This window comes from Vicugna pacos, chromosome 15 (genome assembly GCF_048564905.1).
Source record: "Vicugna pacos chromosome 15, VicPac4, whole genome shotgun sequence".
In the NCBI taxonomy this organism is placed as follows: domain Eukaryota; kingdom Metazoa; phylum Chordata; class Mammalia; order Artiodactyla; family Camelidae; genus Vicugna; species Vicugna pacos.
The window spans coordinates 2,421,129-2,435,618 of record NC_133001.1 but is presented as its reverse complement, the minus strand read 5'-3'; the positions used below and the strand labels follow the sequence as shown (position 1 = coordinate 2,435,618).

General features: G+C 46.1%; 1 pseudogene; it reads right to left on the bottom strand.

The window, feature by feature from the left end:
* Positions 1–9,120: 9,120 nt before the first annotated feature.
* On the bottom strand, positions 9,121–13,995 carry LOC102538408 (eukaryotic translation initiation factor 4 gamma 1 pseudogene; annotated as a pseudogene).
* Between the last annotated feature and the right edge of the window lie 495 nt (positions 13,996–14,490).

Here is a 14,490-nt window from a genome sequence, read left to right as displayed (position 1 = left end):
ACATTATGCTATACACCATAAATAATTGATACATTGTTAATTGATTATGCTTCAATTTAAAAAATGCAGTTTGCTTAAACTCTGTAAACACCATGTGCACAAATGTGTTTTCAATTGTTTTTAAAGAGAAACCTTGTTTCTCCTGTAAAAGATGACCTTGGGGTCAACTCCCTTGCTAAACTGGATTTGGTAAATTTGTTTAGGACAAGTAGAAATAACTGTGTACTCTGTAAAGTGTAAATCAGGTACAAAGTGACTTCCCTGCAGGAGAAGTTACCCCAGGTGCCCTTGTGAGCCAGCAGCCTGGCTTGATGGCTGAGCCCCTTAACCCACAGGTGATTTCAGCCAATCAAAACACGGAAATACCCACTGAGGGTTGTGTGAGGGAGGTAGTTTATCATACTCCTTTCAACTCTATACATCCTACCCTTTCTTCCAACTCTGAATCCAGTCTCAGCTCTTTCTAAAAGAAAGCCTTCCCAGATTACTCCAGGTGTGTAGACAGTGCTTACTACCTAGGACAGCCTCTGTGGCTGGTTCTGTGTCTGTATTTACAAGTCCCTGCATCCCAGCTCTTTCCTCTCTGTGCCTCATCTTCCATCAGACTTTCTTCTGGCCCATAGCTTGCCTGGACCTTGCCCCAGTATGTCTAGAACTCTGGTTTGCCTGGCAACCTGACACCTTGCTATAGCCTGTCTGGTTGGATCAGCTCTCCCAAGGGCTATTCGTCCCCACTGGCCAGCTCTGGGTCCAGTACCTCATTTTCTCCCCATGTGTTCTTCCATAACTGCCTGTTCCTATGTATACTCAACGACACTGAAGCCAGTGAGAGGGTGAAAAAATGAAAAGACCGAAAAGAACAGGTTCTTAGGGGGCAGGCAAAAAAAAAAAATGACCTGGGAAACTCCAGCCAGGGGGCTGGCTGAAATGAACACTGATGTCTTTACTTGGAATTGAAAACGAACCACTGCCAAATGACATTCTAGAAAAGGCACAGCTACAGAAACAATCAAAAGATCATGGTTTCCAGGGATATGGGGAGAGGGAGGGAGGAATGAATAGATGGAGCACAAGGGATTTTTAGGGTGATGAAATTATTCTGTATGATACTGGTGGCTGCATGTCATTATGCATTTGTCAAAACTCATAGAATGTACAACATCAAGAGTGAACCCCGATGTAAACCATGGACTTTGGCTGATAATCATGTGTCCATGTTGGTTCATAGATTGTACCAAATATATCACACTGATGAAGGATGCTGAGGATAGGGGAGTATATACGTGTGGGTGGGGAGGGCTGTGTGCGAACTCTGTGCATTTTCTGCTCAATTCTGCTGTGAAGCTGAAACTGCTCTAAAAGAATAAAGTCTATTAAAAAAGGAAAATGAACCACTGGAAACATATGGACACATGAGTGGGCATCACTGGTCCACACCTGTTTTTCTGTTCAAATAGGGGAAGCACCATCATCAGGACTAAAGAGAAGACCAAGAGGACAGTGAGGGTCTCAGAACTGTTTATGAAAAGGAATCAGAAGCAAGAAAGGGTGAGAGAGACTGGATGCTTTTTGTCGCTTGCCAGCTGTCCACAGGCAGTTAAGGTGTAATGTGGCCTAACCCACATATATAAAAATGAAACTGTATTGTAATTTAGGGTATATAGATGGGGCAACAAAAAAGAGTTCACGAGTCAGAAAACGTCACACTTGGATTAAAGTAGTCAGATGATTTAATTGCTGCAGGAAATGATCAATCAGTCATATATCTAATACATAATAAACACTGAATAATATCATGGGCGTGTTCAGATGATATGGACCAGGTACCCAGTGAGATCAGATTAGATAATATGCAACATGATGGTTAAATGCTGCCCGTCTGTTAATCATCACACATTAAGGCCTTAGGTGACTTCCGGATACCTCCTAAAGGCGTACAATGAGCCAGATACTGGGGATGCGGTGATGAGAGAAAAAAGACACAAACCCTGACTTCATGGTAATTATGCTCTAGGATTAGTCATCCTCAGCTGAAGGCAGTACCATTCATATCCCCAGGGGACATCTAGACATGGAGGGGCACTCTTGGCTGTGTATTGACTAAGGACTGCACTGGCATTTAGCTGGCAGGGACCAGGGATACTAAACATTCTACGTTGCAGGGACTCACTCTAGGCCAACAGCGCCCTATGGGAAAACACTGGTAGTGCAGGCTATGGCACCATTTTTAGAGGCAGTTTTTTTTTCATGGATGTTTTTCTTTTTTCTTTTTTCTTTTTTCTTTTTTGAATCACTTCGCTGAGGTACAATTGACATAGAAAAGCTGTACATTTTTTTGGTAGGGGGAGGTAATTAGTTTTATTTATTTATTTGTTTATTTATTTATTTATTTTAATGGAGGGACTGCAGATTGAAGCCAGGACCTTGTGCATGCTAAGCATGCACTCTAGCACTGAGCTCTACCCACCCCCTTATGATGTTTATTTTTGAAGCAGAAAATTTTCAAATTCCTTTACAGCATTGCTATTTAAATCTCACAGAAGACTTGTCTTCTAAATGACACACTTTGAAAAACGAGAAGAGCAGAAGTTAAGAGCAGACACTCCTAGGTTTGGATCCCAACACTTATCACTTCCTGGTTTGGACGATGAGAAAGTTAAACATCTCTGAGTTTCCCAACATGATCTCACTGAGATCTTGTTGGATTGTTGGGAGGACCAAATGCAGTGACATCTATAAATTGCCTTGCACTGTATCTGGAAATCTGGATTTTAAAAGAGGTGGCCAGTGTTGACAATGCGGCCCAAGCAGTTTGGATGTGGGAAGAGATGATGTGATGACTGTAGAGTGAACTGGGGACAGGGACTGGCTTCTTGGAGAATAAGGACACCTGAAGTACTGAAGGGCACAGAGGAATGAAAAGAGGAGAAGGCAGCCCAGCAGGTGAAGGTACAGGACAAGCAGACAGTGATCCAGGCAAGAAGTCACACCTGTGGGGGGGTATTCCTAGTCCATCGCACATCCAAGGTGTGACTCATTCCCCACACAGGTTCCCCTTAGTGATACCTCACCCCACTGTCTTCATCTCTTTAGTGAATCCAGTGACACTCTAGAAGAGAGTGCATTCTCTTGGTCTCCCATGGTCTTGCCTTTAATGATCACCCACAGAAAGGTCCACTGAGGGTGAGGGCAGAGTCTTAGCAGGGTCTAAGTGAGCGCTTTGCCAAGCCTCTCTTGGAAGGTCATCTCGGAGCCCCATCACTATGTCAGGTGTAGGGACAGGACCAGGGAATCTAAGCAAATGGACAGCTTGCTTCTTCTCTCCGTAGTCTGGCTTGTTGGTTTGCTTGACATCTTAACTATCTTGACAAGATTTCTGCAAAGTTCCTTCAGACCACTTTTGTCAGGCAGAATTCTGTCTCTTGGCCAAAGAGATCCCCCCACTGGCCATGAGCAGTGTTCTTGCATTCTGGAGGCACTCATGTACCAACTGTGTAAAAGAGAGCAGTGCTTTGGGTGTGTGGAGAAGGGAGGAGGCAGAACCATGGGGAGGGCCTCTCTGCTTCTAGACATGTGATCCCCATGCAGACCACTGTAGGCTTTAAATACTTGTCGGGCTTTCTTGCTTGTGGTAGAAAGCCCCAGCTTTACAATTTAAGTATTGGTTCCACCCACACTTTAATGAAAGGCAACACCCCCCTCACCCCCGCAGCTGCCAACCCTATGCCGTTTGCCTCTTTCCCCAGATAAAAATATTCAGGAAAAAAAATTCAGATACTGGGTAAGAGTTGCTCCATTCTTAGTCTTACCCATGCTTTCCTTTCATTCTCAGTGTTCTATCCAGGCACTTTCCTAGGGCCAGCAGCTCTTCAAGAAAGTGAGTTACAGCTCCCAGAAGTAGCCAGTGGGGGCATACGTCTGTCCAGTGCTTTGAGATGTCACCAGGCAGATCTCCTTGTTTTGGTTTTAGCATCTGCCCTTGGCTAAATGCTGAGCTTTCTAATAGGCCCCCTTAATTATTGTGTGGGGGCGTGACTGAACTCTGGTGTTGTCTGGTTTGTTTAGGAAGGAAACAAAGTAAAGTCATGCAGCTATTTCTTTCTTTTCCTTACTCACATTCTAAAGTTGATAATCAAGCAGCATTATTTATAGAAGAACTTTGTCCTTCCATCTTAATAAGGTCTTCCCCCAACCTGAGTTTCTATGCAAAACTCTCATCCTTCCATCTGAACGATGGATTCATTAATCAGAGGGGAGGTAGATGCTCCCTGTAAGGAAAAGAGCTGTGATAGATTAGTGATGTCTGCCTTGAAAGCAGCATGGACAGGTGGCAAATGTACACCACATGTTTTTCATCCTTGGTCTGTAACTAACTAGCTTATGGAATTGCCTTTCCTATTATTCCTAGGGTTACGGTTCATCCCATTGTCTCTGTCCTTGGAACCTATAGCTACCTTTGAAAGAAATCTATTTTTACCTGGGAAACTATATCTCATACCTTCATGCCACTCAACTTCCTGCGCTCAATCAAGAAATATTTATTGAGCCCCATTCATGTGTCAAATACTGTTCTAGGGCCCTGATGAAATAACAGTGAACAAGAAAGACAAGACCCTTCCCCTCACAGAGCTTATTTCCTAGAGAGGAAAATGATAAACAAGTACATACCTAAGAATATTTCAGGTAATAAGTGCCTTAAAGGAACAGAACATGCCCATGTGATAAGAGTGACTGGAAGGGGGTTTTGGTTTTGTTTTTGACATGAGAGAGACACTCTGGCATGCCTGTATGACACTGGGAAAATTGCTGTCTAGAAAGAGAAACGGATGATGCAGGAGAGAGAAGGAACAATTACAGGAACCCTGTGGGTACTCCTTTCTCTTCTACATACACGTTCTTCACCAGAGCACATCAGTTTTTCTCTCTCCAGTTGATCTTTTATGGTTTGTGATCAACAGCTTCTCAGTGCTTCCAGTGTTCTTTTCCACCCTATAAGCCATGACCATTAGCTTCCCAAAGAAAGTCATGCATGAGGGTCTGAGGTGCCCATATATCAAGTGTCTTCACGTAGGTTTTTTTCTGCTATCTAGGCTCACTTGTAAGTTCTTAAAGTCAATTCAGCTGTCTAGCATGCCATCAACAAGGAATGGTTTCCTTCTCTCATACTTCTTCAAGAGGGTTCATTTTCTTGATCCGGGGAAAGTGAGAGATTCCCAGACCACCAAATCTCCAAATTTATGACCAGCTGCTCATCCTTCTATAAATTCCTGAGAAAATAAGTAAATTTAGTATTTATCACCAGAGGATTTTGGCCCCTAATTCCCACATGGATTTCCTAAACTTTGTGAACTCAGCCAGGCCATGCACAGCCATAATAAAGTTTTTGAACCCCTTAGTCCAAAGTCCAGACTAAATCCAGGCCCAAACTTCATCTTGACCCAAGGAGTGGTGTCAAGTTGAAGTCTGACAGAAACAGACTCACAGACATAGTAAACAATCTTACCAGGGAAAAGGGGGTGAGAAGTGAAAAACTTGGGAGTTTAAGATTTGCAAATGTTAACCACATATCTAAAAATAGATTAAAAAAATTTGTCCTGTATAGTGCAGAGAACTATATTCAATATCTTGTAATAACCTTTAATGAAAAAATATGAAAATGAATATATGCATATATATATGCATGACTGGGACATTATGCTGTGCGCCAGAAATTGACACATGGTAACTGATTATACTTCAGTAATGAAAAAATGTATATATATATTTTAAAGTTTGAAGCAAGTAGTCGTTTAGAAGTGCTAGAAGACTTCTAGAACAGAGCCAGCCAAGGCCCAGAGTCCTTCATTAAGCCAGTTGCTCTAGAGGAAGAGGACCAAGAGCTAAGCAGTCTGGAAAGGAAGAAGCTAGAGGAATGGCAACAGGAAAAAGGAACTGACACAGAAAAGCTTTTAATCCTTTACCGCGTCTACCACTGTAGCCGGATTGTTTCCTGGACTTTGACGCCTATCAGGGCTCCTCTTTTCCTTCTCTTCTTCCTCTTCCTCCAGGTCTTCCTTTCCCCGTATCCAATGTGTACACGAAAGGTTTGGCCGAGAGGTTCGCTGGCCCTTCCTGGAGATGTGAGCATGCCATCAGCATAAAGCTGACCATTTGCGATTGAGACAGTCAGATTCCTCATTTTGGCACGTTGCTTCTTTAGCAACTCCTCCCAGAAAGTGTCCTTTATATTTTCTTGCTCTTACGTTCTAGATGTGAGATTATGATCTGGATCCCTGAGATCTGCACCTTATCACAAGGCACTTCTGACATTTTATGGAGGAATGGCTGGGAAGTACAAAAGATGAGCTCATTCAGAAACTTTCCATTTGTTATGGGTAAAGATCTTAATTGGAAATGTCTCCTTGTGGAGGCAGGAGGTGTAGAGCTCGGGTAGTAGAGCGCATGTTTAGCATGCATGAGGCCTTGGATTCAATCCCCAGGACCTCCTCTAAAAATAAACAGTCAGACCTCATTACCTCTCCCTGCCAAAAAATAAAGTAATATGACAATAAATTAATTTATTTTTTTAAAAAGAAAGAAAATATCTCCTTGTGCAGTGTTTAAATTCTCATAGCCCGAAGAACAACTCCAGTTTCTTTGCTTCACATCCTAACCTTAACCTGTGTTAATTAATCTTGTCAGGTAAAATCTATTTTTGGTGACCTCTCTTGGACAATTGATTTCTGTACCCAGATGCCAATTAAACAAAAGCAAGCCACCATGTTTGTCAAATGTTTCTTAAGCATGTTCAACAAGGACCAAATGAAAAATCACAACCCAAAACTATCCCATTTGTATCAAACAAATTATGTTATCACGATCTACCCCACATTAACTCAAGGGGAATTTCCTTAGCATTGGGAAATACATCAAAGGTTTATATCTCCTGTAGGAACAACGTTTTTAAATTTAAAAAATAGCTTAGAATGTAACATAGTTATTGTTCAAATCATATTTCATTCTTATTACTAATCACAAGATTAAAGTGTTAATTATTGGATTTAATCTTAAGCTAAATAAATATTACTCTGACTTTAAGGGGGACAGAAAGCAAGAGAATGATAAGCACAAAAATGGGACAGACATTCTCTCTTGGTGGTAGGAAGTCAGCGGCATCTTCAACAGAATGAGTAATATTCTAGGTTATATATTCAGTGGTACCCTCACAGATTTGCTATCACCAGGCTTTATCATGTACCAAAATGTTGCATAACACTTTTTTATACAGAGCAAATGTTACATAAAAAATGTTCCAGCCTGAGTTATAAGCAAAGAATGCATTATTTTTTTCTTGGACAGGATACCATTATTTTAAACACAAAATTCAAATACATTGTTCTAGTTTTCTGGCTTATTCCCAGCAGGATTTTTTTTTTTTAAGATTTTCAGGAGTTGGATTCACATGTTAATTAATTCCTAAGGTAAAAGATATTTTTGGAGACTTCTTTTGGCCAATTTAATTCTACTGTCAGGTGCTAGTTGGATAAAAGAAAGCTGCCATATTTGTTAGTGTGTTCATTTCAAATGTTTGGTGCAATTTTCTATGTTCTGCTGTTTCTAAGGTGTTAGAATGAATGTGTTCATGTTCGACTTTCCACTCAATTAGTGGCCTTTTTTATTATAGATTTATGAAAGCTCTTCTTATATACAAATGTTTCTCCAGTTTTTCATTTGCTAATTATGTTTAATTTTTTTACTTATAAAAAATTTTACTCCTTAAATTATACACCAAGATTCCATGATTTCAAATTTGATTTGTCACTCTCCTTTAAGTCTGAAGAACACAATTATATAATTTATTAAGTTCCAAAGAAATAACATTTAGTCTGAAGTCCCACACTCATAAGAATTAACTGTTCCTGCCTCAGGATACCTGCAGTAAACTTTTAAGTCCACACTAAGACACAAAAATAAACTAGGATGTGTATGTCATATAAAAAACTTTTCAGATAAACAACAAGGTCCTACTGTATAGCACAGGGAACTATATTCAATACCTTGTAATGGCCTATAATGAAAAGGAATATATATATATGTATGTGTGTGTAACTGAATCACTATGCTGTACACCAGAAATTAATACAACCTTGTAAATCAACTGTACTTCAATTTAAAAAAAGAATTTAAAAAACCATTTCACAGTGTACTGTGAAAAATAACATTAAAATGTTACCAAATTTCAACAATATTATTCATGGTGTTTACCCAATTAGGTTTCAAAATGCCTGATCAACTGAATTAAATGCAAATAACTTCACAGAGGCTCTTTAAAAAGTTTTCCCAAAATTTTGAAATGTTTATTGAATTAATATAACTTTTAAGATGTCGAAGTGTGCTATACATATTGTATTTTCTGCTAGGCTGAGCTAGTATCTTCCATGACAAGATGTGAAAACTATTGACTAGAATTCACTTTAAGATCAACAGGTACTTGATTAATTTCCCTGAAACTGTCAACATCATTACCAAAACCATCCAGGATTTTGTAAGATTTGATTATTCAAATACAGTTTTAATTTAAGAAGGGAAAAAAAGCTCTCATATATTAATGTGAAAACGTTTTTAGCTCTTAAAATTAGATTATCAATCTTCTTCTTTGTTATTTTGGGTTTTTGGTTTTTTGTTGTTGTTGTTGTTTTTAATTGAACTCATGTTTAATAATTACAGGCACCGTGCCCCTCTTCCCCCTGCCCAGGCAGCACCAGGGATGGTGCAGGGGCTGGAGCATATGCCCAGCAGTGAGGATGGCAGTCCCAAGAGTGATTTTCAGAAAATAAAAAAAGACCCCAGGGGCAGGCAGTGGTGCCCGCCCCCCCACCACCACCAAGATACACCGAATTTCAAGACTTTATATACATCTCTGCGCCCCAAGGGGAGGAGAAGGACACCTGGCAGCATCCTGGAGGTGTGGCCCCAGGCAGCCCCAAGCCATCCTGCCTCTTCAGCCACTTTATTAGCTCAGACATATGGCACCACAGGCACCCACTGCCACTGCAGCTGCTGCCGCCCCTCTTGCAGTCCGGGAGGCTGACTTGGCCGTCTGAGGGTCCATGGGGCTCCAAGTCCCCGGCCCCCCAACCCTCAGTTGCGGTCAGACTCCTCCTCCTCTGCCTCACGAAGCCATTTGAAGAAAGCTGGGACAGATTTAAGGGCCACGCCCTTGCCCTGCTGCTCAGCGGGGTCCTTGCTACTCTCCCAGCTATAGAAGGCATCCTCCTTCACCGCATCCTCGTCACACAACGCATCAAAGAAAGTCCAAAGCAGGTTGGCAGGCTGTTCTATGGTCACTGCAAGGGCCTGGAGGGTATAAAGTGCCTGCAACTCCTTCTGCTCATCACACAGGTATTTCTGTAGCAGTTTCGCGCGCGCTTTCAGCACCGCAACGTCCACTCGGAGAGGAGTCTCAAAGATAATTGCGGAATAGCAGACAGTTGTCATGAGGGCTCGAACTAGTGTGTTGGATGCTACCTGCTGCACACTCAGGTTGGCCTCTATCTAGTCAAACACCCGCTGGTCACTGCTGCTCTCCTTCAGCAGCTTCAGCTGCCCGCTCAGCTCCTCGGAGGAGAGCAGCCTCTGGCCCAGGGATTCTGACTCCTCTCCCAGGGTGGACTCCAGCTTCTGTGCAGTGACGAATGCACCGACATCCTGGCCTTCAGGTAGAAATTCCTTCCAGCTGAGTCCAGCCTCTCGCCACAGCATCCCCACCTTTTTGGGACCCGTACTTTTGCACAGGAGCCCCAGGATCTCTAGCAACAGGGAAGCAGTCTTGCCCAGGGGTCTCAGAGGTTTTGTTAATTCTGCTGAACGGCTTCCCCATGGGCACCCCACTATCCTGCAGAATGGGTGTTACCAGTTCTGCTAGGTAGAGCCACTCGTGAGGGATGCCAATTTCCATGTCTTCAGCCAATTCCAGGACTTCATACAGCCCTTGGCAGTACTGAGCAGCGGAGAGGTGCCCGGCACAGAGCAGCTGGTGCAGCAGCCGCCCCAGTGTGGGCTCAATGCCGTGCCGCACGAAGGTGAAGAGCAGCGAGGGCGAGGCCAACTCCTGCACACACTGCACTGCCTCCTTCATGTCATTGAGATGGAGGTATTCTTCAGTGATGGCCCTGGATTTCTTCTCCAGCTCCTCTTCAGAGAGCTTTGCCTTCAGGGAGCTCACCTGAGGCAGGGCAGCTTCTTGCTTCACAGCACCCCACCCACGGCCCCGATCCTCCCCTAAGGCTGGCTGCCTTGCACAGTCCCTCAGGCCGGGAGGGCCGCTCTCTACTCCACTCCTCCACCTCCTTGCTGAAGCTCCGCTTGGTGGCGGGTGTCCATGCATGATCAAGCCGGTCCCTACGGTCACCTCCCCCTTCACTCCGCTCCAGGCAGTCTCCTCGGTCCCCAGCTTTCCCACCTCGTCCCCAGCTTAAGCTACTCCTCTGTACCACACGTCTGTTATCTGTGCTCTCTGTAGGAACTGCTTGTTGAAGGACTGAGAAGCGATTCAAGGTACTGGACGAGCAGCTTCTGATGCTGGATGGGAGGGCTTGGCAAGGGCACTGCTGCCCTTGCCCCAGCTCAATCGCCTTCCAGGTACAAAAAGCTGGTTGTTAGAATCAATGAAGCCAGGCTTCGTGATCTTGATAAGTCATGTGGTTTCAATAGGGCAGCTGCCCTTGCTGATGGGGACTGTGTTCCAGCCACCGTCATCCACAAGTGGAAGGCCACGGCTGATGGGGGTCCTGGAGGGCCACCCCGACGCTTGTCGCTGCCCTTGGTCATTAGCTGCTGCACTTTTATGTGCTCCCGATGCTCCCCCATCTCAGCCTCCTTGTGGATCTGGTCAGTTGTCTTGGGACTTGGTCCCCTCGGCTTGACACCCAATTGCTCCGTCGCAGATCCAGTACATCTTGCAGCATAAAGCGGATTCGGGATGAAGTCTTCTTTTCCTTAATGATTTTTTTCATCTGGTTGAAATACTGATCCATTCAGGGCTTGGCCTTTTCAAAGTCCAGGACTTTGCCAATGACAGTGAGCAGACCGCAAAGGCGTTCAAGGGACTCTTCGTCGTGGTTCTTAAGTCGTTTAACCACGCAGTCATGCATGATCGCCTCCGCTAACATCTTCAGTTTGAACAACTCCCCGATGAACTTTATGTTCCCTAAAGAGCGCCGCCAGGCAATGTCTCAAGCCTATTCCAGCTCTTCCTTCAGGCGTCCCCATTCCTCTGCCGTAGCAGCTTCATGCATCTCTTTTTGCTCCCTCTCAAAAACCTCATCATCATCTTTGTCCTTTTCAAACTCCTTTTGACATTGATTCAACAACAGTTTCCCGAAGTTCACAGTCACTGTTGGCTTTTCTGCAGTGGGCACTTTCAGCGCCGTGACACAGCGGCAGATGTTGGCATAGGCCACTGAGTAGTTGGGCTCTGAAATGGCCTTCTTGAAGATGAGGTCAATGACCCCTTCGAGGCATTCCTCCGTGTCGATGGTCAGCTGCATCACTTGCTTTATCAGCTGCTGGAACATCTGGGGTGTCAGCTTATTCAAGATGGAGCGCACCCTGCGGAACAGGTCCTGGGTTTTGCTACCATCAGCATCCTCTTCCCCTCGGTCCTTTACAGCTGCCGTCCGCTTGCTGCTGGGTTTCCAGGCCTTCTCTGCTTTGTTCATCTTTTTATCTTCAGTTGTTGACACTGTGGCAGTAATCTTGCATGGTTCCTTTTGGGGCTTCTGCTGAGAGCGCCGGGGTCCCAGACTAGCCTGCGGCCCTCGGGATAGCTCCCCACCTGGCCCACCCCTTGGGGGCCCACGGTTGCTAAGGGCTGGTCGGCCAAGGTTGGCAAGGACAGAGTGAAGTCTGGGCCACAATTTATGCCTTGAAGTCCAGCAGGATCCAGTGGCCGCAATGGTGTCTTATTGGCCTTATCCAACACCACGTCACTGCTATGGGGCAACCCCTCTGGCTTCTGCACACATACCGGCAAATGTGAACTGAAAGCCAAGCAGGAACGCACGGTCATAACGCTTTTTCTCCTCACGATTTAGAGGCTTCCACTGATCTGACTTATATTCATACTTCTGTTCCCCGGGCTGAATGTTCTCAGCATTTTGAATCTTGTCTTCCTTTGAGTCCCAGGTCTCATCTGCCTCCTCAGGCCGTGGGGGGGCACACCGCTGCCCTCAGGCTCTGGGCTGGACTTACTGCCTACGGGAGGCTGGTTTTCCACTTCTGGTACTCCTGGGTTCACCTTCTTGAAAGCATCCAGAAGGTCTCCTGCAGTCTCCTTGTTGAGCTCCTTAGTCTTCCGTCTCCTCTTTGGCACAGATGCTGCCACTTGGGTGGCTGCTGCTGCCTCCAAATTCTGGAACTGGCGGGCGGGGAGAGGGGTGCTCTCTGGGGGGAGTGGTTCCTCTCCACCCTTCTCACTCTCAGGTTCTCCTGCTTCTTCCTCTTCTTCCTCTTCCTCTGCATCCTCCTCCTGAGCAGGGGAGGCAGCTGAGGGAGCCACAGCTGGAGTGGCAGAAAGGACAGTAGGGGGAGCCACTGATGCTGTAGCCTCCTTGGTCTGCTCCTCTTGCTCCCTGACGGGGCTTAAGCCCACAGCTGGTGTTGAGGGGCTTCCGCTGAGCAGTTCCTCGGGTTGGGCAGTTGGAGCAACAGGCATGGGGGATCCAGAGGGACAAACCGAGGGAGGGAGAGGGGCAAGCTCCGGGCTTGACTCCGCCTCTGGTTCCAAATCTTCAGATGGGACTGTGCCATTAGGCTCAGGAAGAAGTTCCACCTTGTGAGATGCCAGGGGATGGGAACCTGGAGAGGCCTGGAAGAGAACTCAGATTCTGGAGCTGGTTTGCTAAGCATCACTGCTACTTCCAGTATGGGTTCAGCAAAGGGGCAGGCTCTGGAGAGAGGCAGCATGGCTCCCCAGGGTCACAAGGCATGGGGGTCGTTGATTCTTCTATAGACATTTGTTCCATCCCGTTTTCATAGTGTCCCCAGGAGTAGACCCCAGGACTGCAACATTAGGCTCAGACCCCGGTTCCAAGACTGGGAGTAGTGGTGGGGTCGGAGAAGGTGATGAAGGCTGGGATTCTGAAGGGCTATGTTCTGGGCCAGGCAGCCCTGGCCCGTCCCCAGTGATTGCTCCCTGCAACCGGTCATCTGGCCGGACAATGACAGCGAGCTGGGGAATCTCCCCATTAGCCTGAGGCTCCAGAGCCCCTCCCACCTGGGGAAGAGTGAGCGTGGAGGCGGTGCGGGCCCTAGACATGGTCTCCCCTGTGATACCCTGCCCTTCTTGATTCAGATCTCGAATTCGGATCGTCTTCCACTCCCTGTTGGGTGCAATCTGGGGTGGCTGGTTCATCAAAACCGGGGTGGGGGGCCACACCAGTGGGAAATTGCTGCACACCCTGGGCTGGGTGGTAGGCACCAGCATTGGTCCCAAACTCTGCAGGGCTTGTGCCTGGATAGAAGCTTGGGGCTCCCGGCTGCACAGGATGCTGCTGTGTCAGGACAACCTCTGTAGAACGTCCCTGCCCAGGGATGTAATAGGCCCCCTGGGAGGCCGGGTAGGAGATCTGGGTGGGGATCATCATTACTTGGGATCCAGCAGGGTAGACACAGGCAGCAGGGCCAGGGCGGGCAGGGGCTGCACTCTGCACTCGGGGCTGGGCCCGGCTAGGGTAGACGTGCTGGCGGGGCTGAGAAGGCATGATCATTTGTGTCACCTGAGGCGGACTGAACACCACCGGTGCTGTCTGCCCGGGGGCAACCGCTGGCTGCGGGAGTCCAGGGGATGGAGCAGATGGGGGGCCTGTGGGCTGCGGAGCTCTGTTCATTTCACTTGGTGCCACATCAGGGTCCCCCCAGCACCCCCTCGGTTAAGAATAAATCCACGGTGTGGCCTGCAGGTTCTGGGCATCCGAGGGCCTTCAGTCTCCTTCAGTCCGTGTGGCCGAGCCCCACGCAGCCACACAGACATAGTCCACAACCATTCCCAGCTCCCTGCACGGATCTCCTGTTTTTTTGGTTTTGGCCTTTGCATTATGACAGTATCCTTCATCCTAAAATAATGAAATCAACCATCTAAATTTTCTTCTAGCAGGTTTACGGTTTTATTTATGTTCGTAGAAGGCATAGGTCAACGTACTACAGCCCTTGGGCTAAATCAAGGCAGTGCCTACTTTTTTCTAAGATCCTGTGACCCCTGGACCTTCATATATATTGCTATATGCTCTGTATGTGTTCAAAGCAATATAAGCCCTTTGCCAGCCATATGTGTGGCGCAGTCTCCCTCTGCAGACTTCTTTTTCACTTTCCTAATGTCATTTTTGATGAACAGAGGCTTTTATTTTACTGTATTCATATATATCAATCTTTTCCTTTATGATTAGTGCTTTTTTACGTTCTGTTTAAGAAATCTTTCCATATCCTGAGATCATGAAGATAATTCTTTTATAC